A 15,794-nucleotide genomic window follows, 5' to 3' on the forward strand; every position below is an offset into this window, starting at 1 on the left:
ACTTTAAAAAGTAAGTAACCTGGTTGCCTTAAAATTTTGAGTTTATTGAAATTAAACATTTGAGTTGATACAATGAAAGACATTTGTTTAATAAATGGAAACTCAAATTATTATTGTATCTGAACCACATTAGGTGGTTCTGATACCACATAATTTTCCACATAATTTTCTGAACCACAAAATTTTATAAATCATGAAAATAGCACTATTTGGCATGGTTCACTGCATCATCAGAACTAAAACACACACAATTTTACCCAATATGCTTACAAAATCTTTTAATAATATTTTAATAAAGGTTGTCGAATCGCAAAAAAATGTTCATTGTATTAACTGAAAATGTAATTTCAATGAACTCAAAATTTTAAGGCAACCAGGTAATATTTTTTTACAGTGTAGTAAAATATATCAAAAAAAAGTGTATATATATATATATATATATATATATATATATATATATATATATATATATATATATATATATATATATATTTTTGTTTTTTTTTTTTTTTTTTTTTTTGCAGGGTGGCTAAAAGGTGCAGTGTGTAAGATTTATCTATTTACAGAAATGCAATATAATATACATAACTATATTTTTTATTTTTAGTGGTGTATACATACCTTACATAATGAACCGTTATGTTTTTATCAACTTAGAATGAGCCATTTTTATCTTCATACACTGCGGTTCCCCTTACCTTGAAGCCGCCATGTTTCTATAGTAGCCCGAAATGGACAAACTTCTCTACAGAGTGCTAGCTATACTCTCTGCTGTCCCAGATGACATCTTTGTCTTGTGTCTGCTACCGTAGCTTCTCGATGTGCTTTGCAAAAGGGACAGCTGTGTGATTGCAATTTGCAACCTTACCACTAGATGCCACTAAAATATATACACGGCATCTTTAAAAGAAAACTAACCGACCACAAACTTTTAAACTGTAGTATTTCTACATGTGCATTTTAATATGCAGGGCAATTAAAACATAAAAACTTCTAGATAACTAGTCTGTCATGCTATTCAAAACTGGTTGTTGATCGATTAGTCACCCACTGTTAAATTTTACAGGTGCTACCAAGACTCTCAATCTAAAATCCAAAGCAGACAGAAACTGGATAACTATGAGAGAAACATTATGAATCTTACTGTCATTTTACAATCCCCCATTGTAAACTACTTCAGTCACTTGCCACATCTTTCAAAGGAGACATTTGAGGTTTTGTGTACAAAAGATCTCTTTTCAAAATCAAGACCATTGAATGCTAATTCCCCCTCTCTGACTTTTCAGGCAGGGAAGCAGATTTCACATAAAGAGATTAGATAACACACACACACACAAACTGCAGCGTACATCTGGAATGCATAATGACTCAGCACTTTCAATACTAAACATGAGCTGGCAGAGAGAAAAGGACATGTCTGTTTTTCTTACATTCAACACAGAAACACACAGATTAAAAGAGGCAGAAAAATTCCCGGAGGATCCAACAATTTAAAGTTTATGATAAAGTGAACTGAGACAGTTTACCAACCAGATAATGTTATAAAACAGTATTCTGCATTCTACAACAACATTGTTGCTGTAACACCGCAGGTAGCGGTGTAAAGATTTATCTACATCGATGTATCGATTTATATTCCTATGATCCAACTACATCGATCTGTGCTCGGCAAGTTGGCCTTCCGGACGACATATATCGATCTGATATCGTTTTAAAAGGTAATCGATCGATTGTATCGATAATGGGAAATAACACATTTGATTTAAGCACATCAGACTTTTTATGGATGTTTTTTCTTAGCCCTTTTAATGATAAAGGCGTTAAACATTACTCAGTCTGCCCATAGACATCTGCCTATATGTGAAGTCAGCCGCACGTGCCAGCAGCAGCGCAAAGAAAACAAAACCTAGCATGGTGGATGGCAGAGGAGACGCCAACGAGTTTGTAGTAGAAGCAGGTTCAGCCAATGCTCGTTCAACCTGAAGAAATGTTGGTTGCACTATTTTGGATATTAATATTATATTTGTATTGTTTTTATGTTGAATAAAAACGGCAAAAGTAGCAGGTAAACCTACTGTTAATTAAACCTGAAGAGATGTTAGTTGCACTTTTTTTATATTAATATTGTAATATTTTTATGTTGAAAAACAAGCAAAAGTAGGCTAGTAGTATTATGTTGGTTGCACTTACTGTACTTTTAATGAAAATTAGAGCAGAAAAGGTTAACTTCCTGTTAATTCAACCTAAACTGTTGGTTGCACTTTATTCAAATAAAATGTGAACACAATTGCCATTAATTGTTTACTTGTTTTTTTATTTCATAATTAATTGATGTCTGATTCCCTTAAAGAAAACATTCCTTTCCCGTAAAGAAACGACAGGAATCTAGGAAAACTTCACCTGCACGTAGCTTATATTTCAGTCACACTGATTAAAATTTTGGCTAAAAAGTTACTGAATCGATTTCAAGTCACTGAATCGTTTCGGATTGTACCATTCTAAATGAACCAATATCGTCCTTGAATCGTATCGACAACCTCAAATCGTGATATGAATCGAATCGTTGTTAAAGCAGCACTAGGTAACTTTTCAACCTTCATAATATATTTTTTAAGACTCTTGTGATGATAAATCGACTTACAATAGGTTGAATGACACGTCTGCCATAGCCTGATGGGGTCTGTATCGTTTTTAATCGTACTTTTAAACTTTGGGTTTCGGGTAGTAACCCGAGAAAAGGAAAAGAACTACAAAATTCGACAGCTTTACGGCATATACGTCACTTCCACCAACACACACACTTCCTTACATTCGGACGTGCGAGCCCAACTTTGTTCGTCGGATAATATAGTCATGTCCGAAGCAGCAGAGACAAATAAGAAAGAAAAGGTTTTGTTGGAGGAAAGCAATAAGAGGAAATGAAAAAATTATGGGATTAAAGGCAGGACGAGGATCAAAATGTGACCAGGGTTTGCTCGTCGGCGTGAGCTGAAGGAGGCGAGCCCGACCGATGCTGTCCTGCTTGTTACGGTGAGCTACCACTCAAACATTGAACTGAAGTATCATATAGATTCTGTAAAACGGTAACCAATAGACTACTATAATGACGCTGGCTTGTAAACGTGAGCATCGTGATTATTTGGCGTTTGAAAAAAACAAAACCCATGAAATTATATTCATATGACATGCTGAAACATATGCCACTGACTGTAACGTTACCTGGGATGAAGACATTTCACACACGACGCCAGAAGAACTCCTCTTGCAGTTTTCAGGGGAACTGTTAGTGCTGCACCGACCCGCGGGACGCTTTTATGAAGTTATTTGGCCCACACCGCACCACTGTATATATTTTTACAACACGCCGCGCACCCGCGACCATTAAATAGACATACGGGGTCCGCGGGTTATGAGACGAACCGCGCATCAGTAGTTCAGGGCTATCAGGGTTGTCATGTCAACAAATGCACGCGCGATGGCATCCCCTGTTGTAGGATTACAGAGCTTACGACAGTAGTTGAGGACATTATTTTTTCCAAACTGTAGGGGGACCCCGAGAGCAAAAGTAGCCAAGTGGGGCTTTAAAATGAATCGTTACACCCTAACCACAGGTCATTGCATTTCATTCATATTTACATGCAAAATATATTTGAATGTTTTTATGCAGAGTTCATGAATAAGATATTTCTAAAATGTGGAAAAATGATTGAACCAACTACAGTACATGTACATAAAAATCATACCTTCTAAAAAATGCTCGGTAGGGTTGAAAATGGACAAATGTGCAGAAACCGTCAGAAAGGCCATTTCTTCTTCAATCACTCCTGCACTCACTCACATTGTCAACACTTCTCTTCACACGAGAACCTTTCCCACAGCATTTAAGCAGACTCGGGTAACCCCACTGCTTAAGAAACCCTCTCTGAATCCAGCACTACAGACCGGTATCCCTTCTGCCTTTCATTGCAAAGACACTTGAGCGAGTTGTTTTCAATCAACTCTATGTTTCTTGAACAGAACAACCTCCTGGACAACAACCAATCCGGCTTCAAAAGCGACCATTCAACTGAGCCTGCACTACTCTCGGTTACTGAGGCACTGAGACTGGCAAAAGCAGCTTCCGAATCCTCAGTGCTCATCCTGCTGGATCTGTCTATTGCTTTTGACACAGTTAACCACCAGATCCTCCTGTCAACACTTAAGAAGATGGGTATCTCAGGAACTGCTCTCCATTGGTTCAGGTCTTACCTGTTGTTTCGTGATAATATTATTAATTCCTTCATGTTCACGTTAATACAAAGAGCTACTGAAAGACATGGGCATTTTATGTCAGATATATTGCATTTAATCAATATAAAGCCTTGAAAGCCTGAAACATGCCTTTAACAAGGCAACAAGACATTTGACAACAGAACAAGCATGACAGAGTGTCAAGCACATATATTAAGTGTTTATCTACTAAAGATTGAATCTGATCACATTTCTCATTTAATCATTGAAGCTTGAATTTGTTGTCATTATATATAATTTTTACATTACATATAATTTTTTTGTAGAATGTTTTTTTCAGTTTGATTACTTTTCAGATTATAAACGGGCTTTGCAAAGAGCTTACTGTATTTATCATTAAAATATGAATTATAAGTGCTCATAAGTTGTTTTGTTTTTGGCTTTTTGAGCCAAGGTTTGTGAGCTGGACGTTAACATTACTCTCACCAGTCTGCTGAGGTCGGGACACATGATATTTTACAAACATGTGATTATGAATCATTATTTCTCCAAATATGCGCACATGATGAAAGAGCCCTGGTAGATGCTGGATATTATATGTAGCCTATGAACACAAATAAAAATAATGCTTTATAAGTGATGATTAACGTGTGTCTGTGTAAGATCCATGAGCGTCGGAACTATAGTGTGTGTCGTGAGGACAAGACCCACCCACTTTTTAAGACCAATGATATTGGACCCACTCACTTTTATCGTCCCTAATTCAACACAAGTCTGTTTACCTACCCCTAACCGAGAAAAACGTTGTAGGTGTTTGATTCTTTTTTTTTCACTTTTCTAATATTTTCTCAATTTTTATAGAAAAAAAAATGCCTCTCCGATCTGATATCTACCCCTACTCTATAGACAAGGCAAATAACTCAGTGATTTCCATAATTTTGTCTGGCCCAATCAATCGTTTAGTAAACTGCAGTATATTTGTATCTAACGTTACTTCAGCAAAAACAAATTTGAGACCACCCATAGTTTTGCTTCTGATGCCCATGGTATGATCAAGTTTTAACAAGTAATTCATTTTAAACAACAATAATCTGGGGCGGTGGGTCCGTCTGTGCTCTTTGTGCTGCTCCACCCCCCCCCCCAAACCCCCCGCCCCCGGCTTGCGGCACATGCATTTTCCCACCAGCAGAGCTAGTTTAGATTAATAGATTAAGTCTCTGAACACATCTTCCTTTTTTTAAGAATGACTTCATGGCATTTCTTGTTAGCAGGAACGTAGCAGGGAATTCAAGAAACCATCACAACTTGTTTTTGTGAACAACTTAACATTATGTTAAGCCCGCCCACCGACTCTATAGACGATGTGACTGGCCTGACTAGTGTTCGCTTTTTCATGCTCAGAAGCCAACGGAGAGTTGCTAGATGACCCTGGCTGCAAATTACATTTGCTACCACTAGGGTGCGTCTAGAATTCTAGGCAAGTTGTGAATAAGACCACTGCAGTTCTATACAGGTGGAGCTGGGGAAGGTGGAGGGTTTCTGAAAGTGTGCTGCAACTGCTACAAAAAATGCTGACAAGTATGTGAATGAGGAGCTGAGGAGCAAGCTCAATGGCTACTGATACAGCAGGACCTAATAAGCTATGCCATATAGAGAATGATGTGATTTCAAACATCACTTCTGAGTGACCTATCCAGTCTGCAGCATCTCATTCATGACAGAACTTTGTATTTGTCTATGTGTAGACTATATCGCTGAACTAACAATACAATTTTGTTTTGATATAATTTAAGATTAAACGTGATTAATAGGCTATGTTTTAAAATATTGCTCATTGTACAACATCTTATGGTCATAAACACTGTGCATCGTATGCACGTACGAACAGAAAAGTGGCTTTATTTAAATGTATTTGTTAAATATTTGTAGATATGGATCCGATCCAAAATGTAATGAATGTAATGGTCTGGCGCTGCTTGTCTGAAACTGTTGGAGCTGCGGTTCTGCACCTGGATACTATTTCTTTTCTTCGCAGTGCGATGGAAAACAGATTAGAACACCTCTTCGTAACAACGAATAAGAAAAATGGACGGTGAGCCAATGTTTGTGTTGGTCTGAACTAACACTTTAAAAGCACTTGTGTAAACAGACCTTTACTTGCAGTGTCTGAGGGAAACTGCATCTGCCACAAACAATGTGAGGAAAACAAATTGTGATTTTAGTTTTAGTGAGTGTAAGAAATATTGCACATACTTGTCATCACATGGAGAAAAAACCTTTAGGCATCCTACATAAACATCTGACTATTATTTTCCAATGAGTAAAAAAATCCTAAAGGACATGAAGGTCGCAGCAAATGTTTTATTGTTTGTATAATTTTTAAATGTGATATTTCCATTCCTAATAATCTTACCAGCCAACTGGTGAGTAACATCAACAGCCAATTTTTACTAGCACTTGGTGGGTGTTAATTTTGGACTGTGTGCACTGAATGCAAATGTCTACAGCATTCATTATTATTCAGCGCTGCCAGGAAGTAATGAGCACTGGCGGATTCAGGGCTGTGATGGCTTTATTTTTTATTGTGGTATGACCTGATTGAAAGATCATCATGATGGACTGTGAGCTGCTGTCTTTGTCTGACTCCTGTGTGACTCACTTGCTCTTGCGTCTCCAGCACATCTCCGATCGGGTGTCTCAGTACTCGGTGTGTGTGTGTTTGTGTGTTTGTGAGCGCTGCTGATGTTAAGCGGGACTGACGCGAGGCAGTCAGCCAGCCTCCTTTAACACACACACACACACAAACAGAGCTACTTCTGTGGAACTCTGCAACTCCTGCCTTCATGACATTTGGATATTTGTGTGTCTTTTTCCTTATAACAATTATTCTCTCAATTTTCCATTTTATTTTATTTTTTTGGGGGGAGTGAGGAAAAATGAGAAACTGGAAGGAAGGAAGAGCCCAGTGGAGCCGAAGGGGTGGAAGACTGAAACGTAGGGCTGGGCGATATGGCCCAAAAAAAACTTTATTTCTTTATAGTTTAATGGCATATTATTGCTCCTGAGTGAAAGATGTAGAAAACAGACGGTTAACTGTGGTTTTAAACTAAATCTCAAACAGGTGAACAATTTATTAAAACTGAGGTAGATTTATTTATTAGTAATACAAGTAATATTAATAGAGTAGATTATTAATATAAATAGAATATAAAATAAATATTCTAAATATTTTATATTATAAAATAAATAACCATAATATCTAGAACTGAAATACAACATTTGGCTCTGCTGACTGCAAAGTCAAAGTGTTTTCAAGGTGATGTTTGTCAATAAACAAAAATATAAATAAAAATAAAAAATATTTCTGGTCAGCATGCCAAACCTTATAAATAAATTACATTGACAATATAAATAAATAAATAAATAAATAAATAAATAAATAAATAAATAAATAAATAAATAAATAAAGAAAGAAAGAAAGAAAGAAAGAAAGAAAAGAAAATTAACTGTGGTCAGCTTTTTTTTAACTCTACACTATATATTAATAATATTAATTGTGTAAGTAGTAAAACACTAAAAACGCAAATGAGCAAAAAAAAAAAAAAAATGCATTTTAAGTTTAGAAACATTTTGAGTCTCCCCTCTCTTGCCTCACAGTGGATTAGTCCATTGCGTATCTCACCAACACACACATAAAACGCATGCACGCACATCACACACACACAACAGTGGGCTGGCCGGGAGAGAGAGTACAAAGTTCTGTAGTTGTGGAACTCCAGTAAGCTGTCAAATCTATTTTTATTCACTTCAAACATTGGATAAAATTATTTCTCTTTTGATACAGGCGATGCAGAGTCATTAATACATCACCAAAGACAAACAATTACTGATGTATTTTTCCACAAATCCGATGTTTTAGATTATAGATTATATCGATAACTATAATCTAATTATAGATTATAGTTATAGATTATAGTTATAGTTAATGTTACTATATAGATTATAGTAACTTTAACTTGTTGTAAGTCACCCACTACAACTAACAAGATGATAAGCCTATGCGTGAACTGATATTAGGCTAATGTGGATTAACCGATGTGTTGGGCTCAATGCTATATGGAAGAACTTTGAAGAAGTAAGATCATTTAATAATTATATTCCATGTGGTGAAACTATGATAAGCAGTGCACGTACATCGATCAGTTTTATGTTAGATGGGATAGACAAAATATCTCCAAACCACTGAAGTTGAGCGAACGTTCTTGTCAACGACATCTGTGTCCTCTGAGCTGGTCGTGAGCACTGAGTTTTCTTCACTATCACTCATTTTGACTGTGACTGTAAACTACAACGCGTTTGGCACCCAGAAGCCCGGTCTACAAAAAAAAAATACAATTTATTTTTTGTAAAATGGTCTGGGTCAGGCCTGTCCTAGATACTGTCAGTGGGTACAGCTAGCACATCCTGTAGGCATGGTCATCACAGACTTGGCGGTTGGGTTGGCTGGCCCCTCCCCCTTAGTGTCTTTGCCCCAATCCTTCCTCTCATGTAAAATTACATTTGATTGCTATCTGGGTTGGACATGGTGGCTCTGGTTGGGGAGCTAACTAGTGCACACTGCGTTCCAAAGCCACAGATAATAATATTAATCATAATAATTTAAAAATAATAATAATAAAAAGCTGCTGAGGGTTACCCAAACATAACTTCTGTTCTGACAGGTCACAACCAGACTAAGAGAGCTTGGTTTGGCGGTGCCTGTTGTGGTGCCCCAGCATACTTGGTGGAGGAAAACACAGCAATACATGAGAGGGTTAACTGCTGGGTTTGGGAGTCACTGGCGAGGAGGAAAGGGGCTGGGGGATGAGGAATGGAGAGAGCGTCATGTCTATCTTAGGGATGTCTGTTGGTTGTACTCACTGGCAATTGTGGAGTCGTTCTCTCTTTCTCCTCTTCTGTAAGTGTATGTATATCATTGATCCCCTTACCTTGTAAAAGTTATTATTATGTAAATGTGCAATTTTGCTCAATAATAAAAAAAAAAAAACAGAAGCCCGGTCTACAAAAACGCATGTGCAGCATTACGCATAGCGCGTAAGCATTATACTGAGAATTTATCGAACTCTTGTTTTCGTTTTATCGAGAAAAAATATTTTGCATCAATTATCGTTAACATTTTATCGCCCAGCCCTACTGAAACACAATTGAAGGTCCAAAAGTCTGCAGTAAAACCAGTGTGACAATGGACCAAGACATAGCCACAGGACCAAGGAAGCCCATTGGAGCCCAAGGGATGACTGACCATAGTGGAATCGAGAGAGCGTGAAGCAAAGGTGAAACCAACGGGTTGACAGGCCAAGGTGGAGTCACAGGCTCGGAGGACCAAATAGAGCTGGGAAATTCACATCGAAGCGCTAAGCTGGGGAAGCTCGAGGCAGAGCTGGAGAGCTGGACAGAACCAGCAGAGATGGCGGAGCTGAGGAGCTAGATGGCACCAGCGGGGACGGTAGACCCAGGGGACTGGATGGAGCAAGCTGAGGAAACGAACCAACGGAGGAGGAAACAAATCTGGATGGAACTTCCAGGTCGCAGACAAGACAGGTAAAGGAGAAGAAAGTTCGAGTGTAGGGCCTAGATCCATGGACCACCAATCAACGAGCTCCTGGCTCGGGAATGGACTGAGCAGCAGGTGCTCATTCTGGGACAGACCTAACAGTAGTCTCTGGGCTCGGAACGGACAAGATGGCAAATTTTGGCTCTAAGAAGGACATGTTGGCTGGCTCTGGCTCCGTGGTGGGTGTTGTCTTACTTTCTGTTCAGTGGCAGAAGTGGGGCTGACAGGCTCTTTCTCCTTGTCCTTGAAGTCGGTGAAGTGGGAACCAGAGTGTCCACTACTGCTATGGTAGAACATACAGAGGAAGTTGCCGGGTTCGTGTTCAAGGCACACCAAGTCTATAACATTCCTTGTGTGGCACTTAAGGAAACGATCTCTTGAACAATAAGGAGAAGGTTAACACCTGGTTCACTTTTTTGTGTGTGGTGTGCAGTGCACACAGAGAAAAGTTTCTAAAGAATCTTTATTCTCCAACAAAACACTGGAGAGAGGAATAAGTAATGTAAATGTCACAAAGCAAACAAGAACAGGCAAAAGACTAAACTGCCGGTATAAATACATAGGCGGTAACTAAACTAGCGGTACATAGGGCAAACAAAATAACTTAACTAGACAGGTGATAGCAATATGCAGATCAGCTCTAATGTCACCTGAATCTGCAGTTAAAAATAAATCATCCACCCTCCACCCACACAAACCAATGATTTTCTCTGATTTAGTTACCCGCATCCATTCATCACATTGCAATTATTCTAATTCTCAGTGTTAAGCCAGATGATTCAGGAGACTGCAGCTGTGGGAATAAGCGATCTTGTTTCCCCCATAAAGAAAGCACATATTCCTCTTACTCATCGAACTTTTAAGTTTAAGAACAGTACTCTTCCACGTCATCTATCATTCCAGGTGTCTCAGCTTCGCTCATCTTCCCATTCTCATCAAGCAGGCTGATTGCGCAATTGCGCAAAGGACTGTGTGATAGATCTCCAAACTTGAGTTCACAGTGTTTCTTAAGTTTCAAAAACCAGAGAAACACCATGTGAATTGTTGGGTATGCTTCTCCTTCCAGCTTGTCAATGGCTAATTTAAAGAGAGAGAGGAATTCAATCAAGTGCTTGAGCTAGTCTTTAAAGATGCCTTACAATCAATGCTACTGGTCTTTGTCCTCCAGTAACTGTCTGGTGTCATCATACTGTTTTAGTATAGATTCTAGCATTTCGACCTTACTGTTCCAGCCAACTCCACATTCTTGAATAACACTGTGTGCTAAACTTGCAACAGCCCCTGTTCTCTTCAGAAATGTCACCAGGCTTTTGCACTTATCTAACATTTTCACCAATTCTTTGATGCCTTCTGGTGCATTCCTCTCACTTAACGTGTCTCAACACCATGTTCAGTGTTGTTCGGAGCAGAGAACCCAGTGGTAGATTCTAAGTGCAGCCAAATTTAGTCAGATGATTCTCCAAATACCACTTCTCATTGATGTAGTGATGTAAGGACCGTATATGTCCTCTTGCTAAATTCGTCTGTCCATATATCTGTGGTAACAGCAATCCCACTGTATTCCATACATTTTTGGATGACCTTTGTCAGGTTTTCTTTATCAGCGGCAGCCTGTTAGCCTGACAAGCCAGACCCACATCAAGATGTTTGGTCTGGAAACTCACCATAGACAGGGCTCAATCCGAGGGGCGGGATAAATGGTTGTCTTTCAAACTCCCTATGCAAGTGATAGGATAGCGCTACCACCAACCAGAGCAACAAAGGTGAAACATAGCTTGTTGATAGATTAAACATTCGCCGTATCCGGTCAGCAAAACTCAGAACACATCTTTCCTTCTTAAGAATGACTTCAGTGCCGTTCTTTGTTATTTTCTCAGAGAAAAGCTTAACTCCAAGTCTTCCAGAGTCGCGGTCAAAGCTGATTCGAAAGACCGCCGTTTGCCAGTTTCTGTGTTTACTAGAAGCATGCAAACGCAACTCGGCCGTCGTCATGATGGCCCCGCCCACCGACTCTATACACGATGTGATTGGCCCGGTAAGAGTTAGGCGAATACAGCTCAGAAAGTTATTAATAGTTGCTAGAGGACACTCGCGGGCAGATTAAATTTGCTGCCGCTAGGGTGCGTCTAGATTTCACAAATACAGTCACAAATACAGTGCAATGGGGTATGATAGCATCAGCTGCACCATACTTGGCTCCAATGTTTAATTGTTTTTAGACCACTTGGATGTATATCTAGGCAGCACAGGTCCATGCAGGCATCCACAAACTTAGATTTAACTTTTTTTTCTTCTTTTTTTTCTTGCCATGATACTTGAATTTCTATCTTCGATACGATACCTTGAAAAATACTGATATTCAATATAATTTTTGATACCATGGGGAAAGCTGCCATATAACGTGCCATACAGATATTTTTTTTATTATTATCACCTAAATTTTGTTGCAATAGCTTACCCAGCACAGGAAGACTTCATTTAAAACGTTTAACTAAATGTACAAAAAACAGAGAAGTAAACAGTTAGTAATAAAATAAGAAAGAATAAATAAAAACAATACAAACGATAGAAAAAATAAATACAATGTAACAAAGAGACAAATTAAATAAACATGGCTTTAAGTTTTTTAGGAATGCTAGTAAGAAATACAACATAAATTACATAAATTAATTATATTTAAAATAAAAATTTAATTAAAAAATTAATTAAGATAAATGTCTACATTTAAAGCTATAAAAGTTATTCAGTGAAGAGCAGTGAGTGATTTTCTCTTTGTCTTTCCTTCTTTGATTAATATGACAAACAGCATCAGGTTTAGGCTGCTGTCTCTTTAAGATTATATTCACAGATCCAATTTACTATTTACTATTAACTATTTATATTCAAAAAGTAATTGTGTTTACTTGAATACTAGCCAAGATGGGCATTTTGACAATTTTGTGCATATTTGACTGTTCAAGTGCAATAAGTCATGAAAAAGAACTCTATCTGGTACTCAAGCCATTTGAGAGGCTGCTTTATGAGTGCACCCTTTATATAGCTTAGTGGTGCGCTCGCTTTTGGTGTGAGCACGAAACCTGTGGGAATAAGTAAAATTATGAACACTTTCCAACTGGAGCGATGACAATCACAGCAGTGGGGACAGGTAGGACATCATATTGACTAGACGAAAAAATTGGCCCTGATATATTATATATATATTATATATAAGGGGTGTAACGCTTCACAAAATTCACGGTTCGGTCCGATATACACTGGTGTCACGGTTCGGTACATTTTAGATACAGCAAAAAAAAAAAATTGGCAGATAAATTACCTTTTTTATTTTTTAAAACTAACAAAGTATGATTTATTTTTATTTTTATTTTTTACATTGAACAAAGATGGAGTTATACTTTACCCATCTTCTATGGAGTTACAGAAATAGACATTAGCTCTTTACAATAGCTCTCTCCACACTTTTTTCACACACTACTGCTTCTGTCATCCCCCCTCTGAAACTGCATTTCATGGTCTCTTTAAAATGTATGTATTTAATACAGTTTCCATCCATGTGGATTACATTATTTTAGTCATACATGGAGTAAAAGAAAAGTAAAAATGATGTAATAGTACTAACTGAATATTCCTTGTTCCACAGCCAGTCCTATTAAACATCTTTTTTATTTATTTATTTTTTCCCAATTAACAAAATAATACAGTAAGATCCGAATAAATCTTAAATCTTGCCTATATGCCTGACAAATTTTTATTCACATTAAGTTTATTGGTTTGTTTATATTGTAATCCAAATGGAAGGAAATGTCATATGCAATTTAAACACATACATTTAAAATTTAGGCTTACATATTTTTATCTTAATATTGAATTCAAAGCTTGAAGCAAAAGTCTCTATTCACTCCATACGTGGCAAATATCTGACCCAGTCTAGATCTTTCCAAATACACCCTCCATGAAATCCAAACAGAACAGCACCACTCCGCACAATGTGTGTGTGTCTAGTCCAGAGCTCTGTGATCTTCAAAAGCTTCTACAACATTAGGGATTAGCCCAAACACTAGTTTTTTTTTTACTGTTTTGCCTCTTGTCATTATTGATTCATCAGCTGCCGAGTCTCTGTGGATCTTGCTGGGGTGACTGCAAGCCAGCGGCTCAAAGAACAACTGTTAGATGAGCACTAACACTGTGGTTCTTAACTAGTGTTGGTTCCAAGTAAATAACACATAGGAGATATCCAAAACACAAAAGAATATCAAAATAAGAGTCCTAGTCCGTTACACTAACCCCTGTAACACCCCACCCATCCTGAAGGCGTGTCTTCACGGGATAACTGAACATTCAACTCTGAAGGGAGGGCGGGGACTTTGGAGGAGGAAGCAGAGCTGATGATGGACAGGGATGAAAAGTCATCGGTGGAGACAGACACTATTTCAGAGCCGACAGTGGGAGGAGCCAGGGTGGAGCTTTGGCTAAAAGCCTGGGCAGAAACCAGGGACTGACTAATGGAGCTGGAACCAGGGTCCAGAGGATCAGGGGATAACAGGGGGATATCCACGACCCGGAAGCCCAAGGACAGAGACGGGGAATCGGCTGACCGAAACAAAACAATCGAATGCGCAAAGTTCATTCCACAGCGATTACCCGGTGGAGCCGGAGAACTAGAAAACCATGGCTGAAGCTGAGCGATGACCAACCGAGGTTGATCCAGAGGGACGAGGCAGCCAAAAGGAGTCTCAGGGCAGACGGGCCACGGTGGAGATAAGGGAATGGAGAGCCTGGTCTAAACCGCTGTGTTGACAGGGCGAGGTGGAGACATGGGCCTGTAGGCCTAAATGTAGGAAGCATAGGGGAAGATGGCGCCGATGTCTTTGGCATGCCGTCTGCAGACCGCCTTGTTGCTATCTCTTGTACCTGCTATGTTTTTATAAATGTCTCATTTAGTTTTATAATGTAATGCTATATTGGTCTATGACCGTTTATCACTTTTAAACATTCGTAGCACGGTCACTGCCTGGCCTAACGTTAGGTGCGATGTTTGTGGACCACGTTTCGAGCTTCCACCCTGTCCATCTCTCCTCCCTTCTTACCTGTGCCAGCTCCACGTCGATCTACCATGCCGGAGAAGGCGCGGCAAATGCGGAGGCATCGCTGTACGACTCAGATCGGCCCTCTTGCCGGTTCGCCATCCGCGGCTCACCTTGAGTTTGCGCGCAGTTTTACTGGTTCCCTGGATGGCCCTCTCCGATGGCTGCGCCCTATTATACCCGGATTCCTCTCTGCACCTGCTCGGATTTATAGTCACCCTGGCCGTGGTGGAGCTAATCTTCACAACCTTTGTTCGCTGTGCCGAGAAACACAGCCAGCATCTGTTTCATCGCGGCTGAAGTTCGCTCTCATTAACGCCCGGTCTCTGGTAAACAAAACTTTCATTTTAAATGACTTTTTTGCCTCTCAAACCCTGGATTTCTTGTGTGTTACTGAGACTTGGACAAAACCCGGCGAGTTATCTCCGTTTTTCGGAACTGGTGCCCGGTGGCTGTCACTTATTAAACTCCCCGCGTTTGTTTGGCCGCGGTGGAGGTCTTGCTACTGTTTTTAAAAACACTCTTCACTGTCGATCTCTACCTACCGGCTCCTAACACAGTTTTGAGGTGCAGTTGTTACAATTAGTCTTAGTTAACCCCATTGCCATAGCTCTAATTTATCGTCCTCCTCAGCAAAATAAGGACTTTCTAAGTGAGCTTGCTGCTCTAATGGGTGGTCAAGTTATCAAATATGACAAAATATTACTGCTGGGTGACTTCAACATTCATGTTTGCTGTACTTCGAAACCAAATTCAGCTGAATTTCGATTGAGTCTTTTGACTTTACTCAGTGGGTTTCTGGTCCAACACATATCCATGGCCACACCCTTGATTTGATTTTAACCCATGGTTTCTCTATTTCAAAT

At 39.1% G+C, this 15,794-nt stretch overlaps 1 protein-coding gene across 1 annotated transcript in view; it reads right to left on the reverse strand.

The window, feature by feature from the left end:
- The window catches only part of prkceb (protein kinase C, epsilon b), a 164,618-nt gene that overhangs the window by 99,529 nt on the left and 49,295 nt on the right, over positions 1–15,794 (reverse strand). The gene's annotated exons all lie outside the window — the stretch shown is intronic.

The sequence above is a fragment of the Pseudorasbora parva genome, chromosome 17, assembly GCF_024679245.1.
Source record: "Pseudorasbora parva isolate DD20220531a chromosome 17, ASM2467924v1, whole genome shotgun sequence".
Taxonomy (NCBI): domain Eukaryota; kingdom Metazoa; phylum Chordata; class Actinopteri; order Cypriniformes; family Gobionidae; genus Pseudorasbora; species Pseudorasbora parva.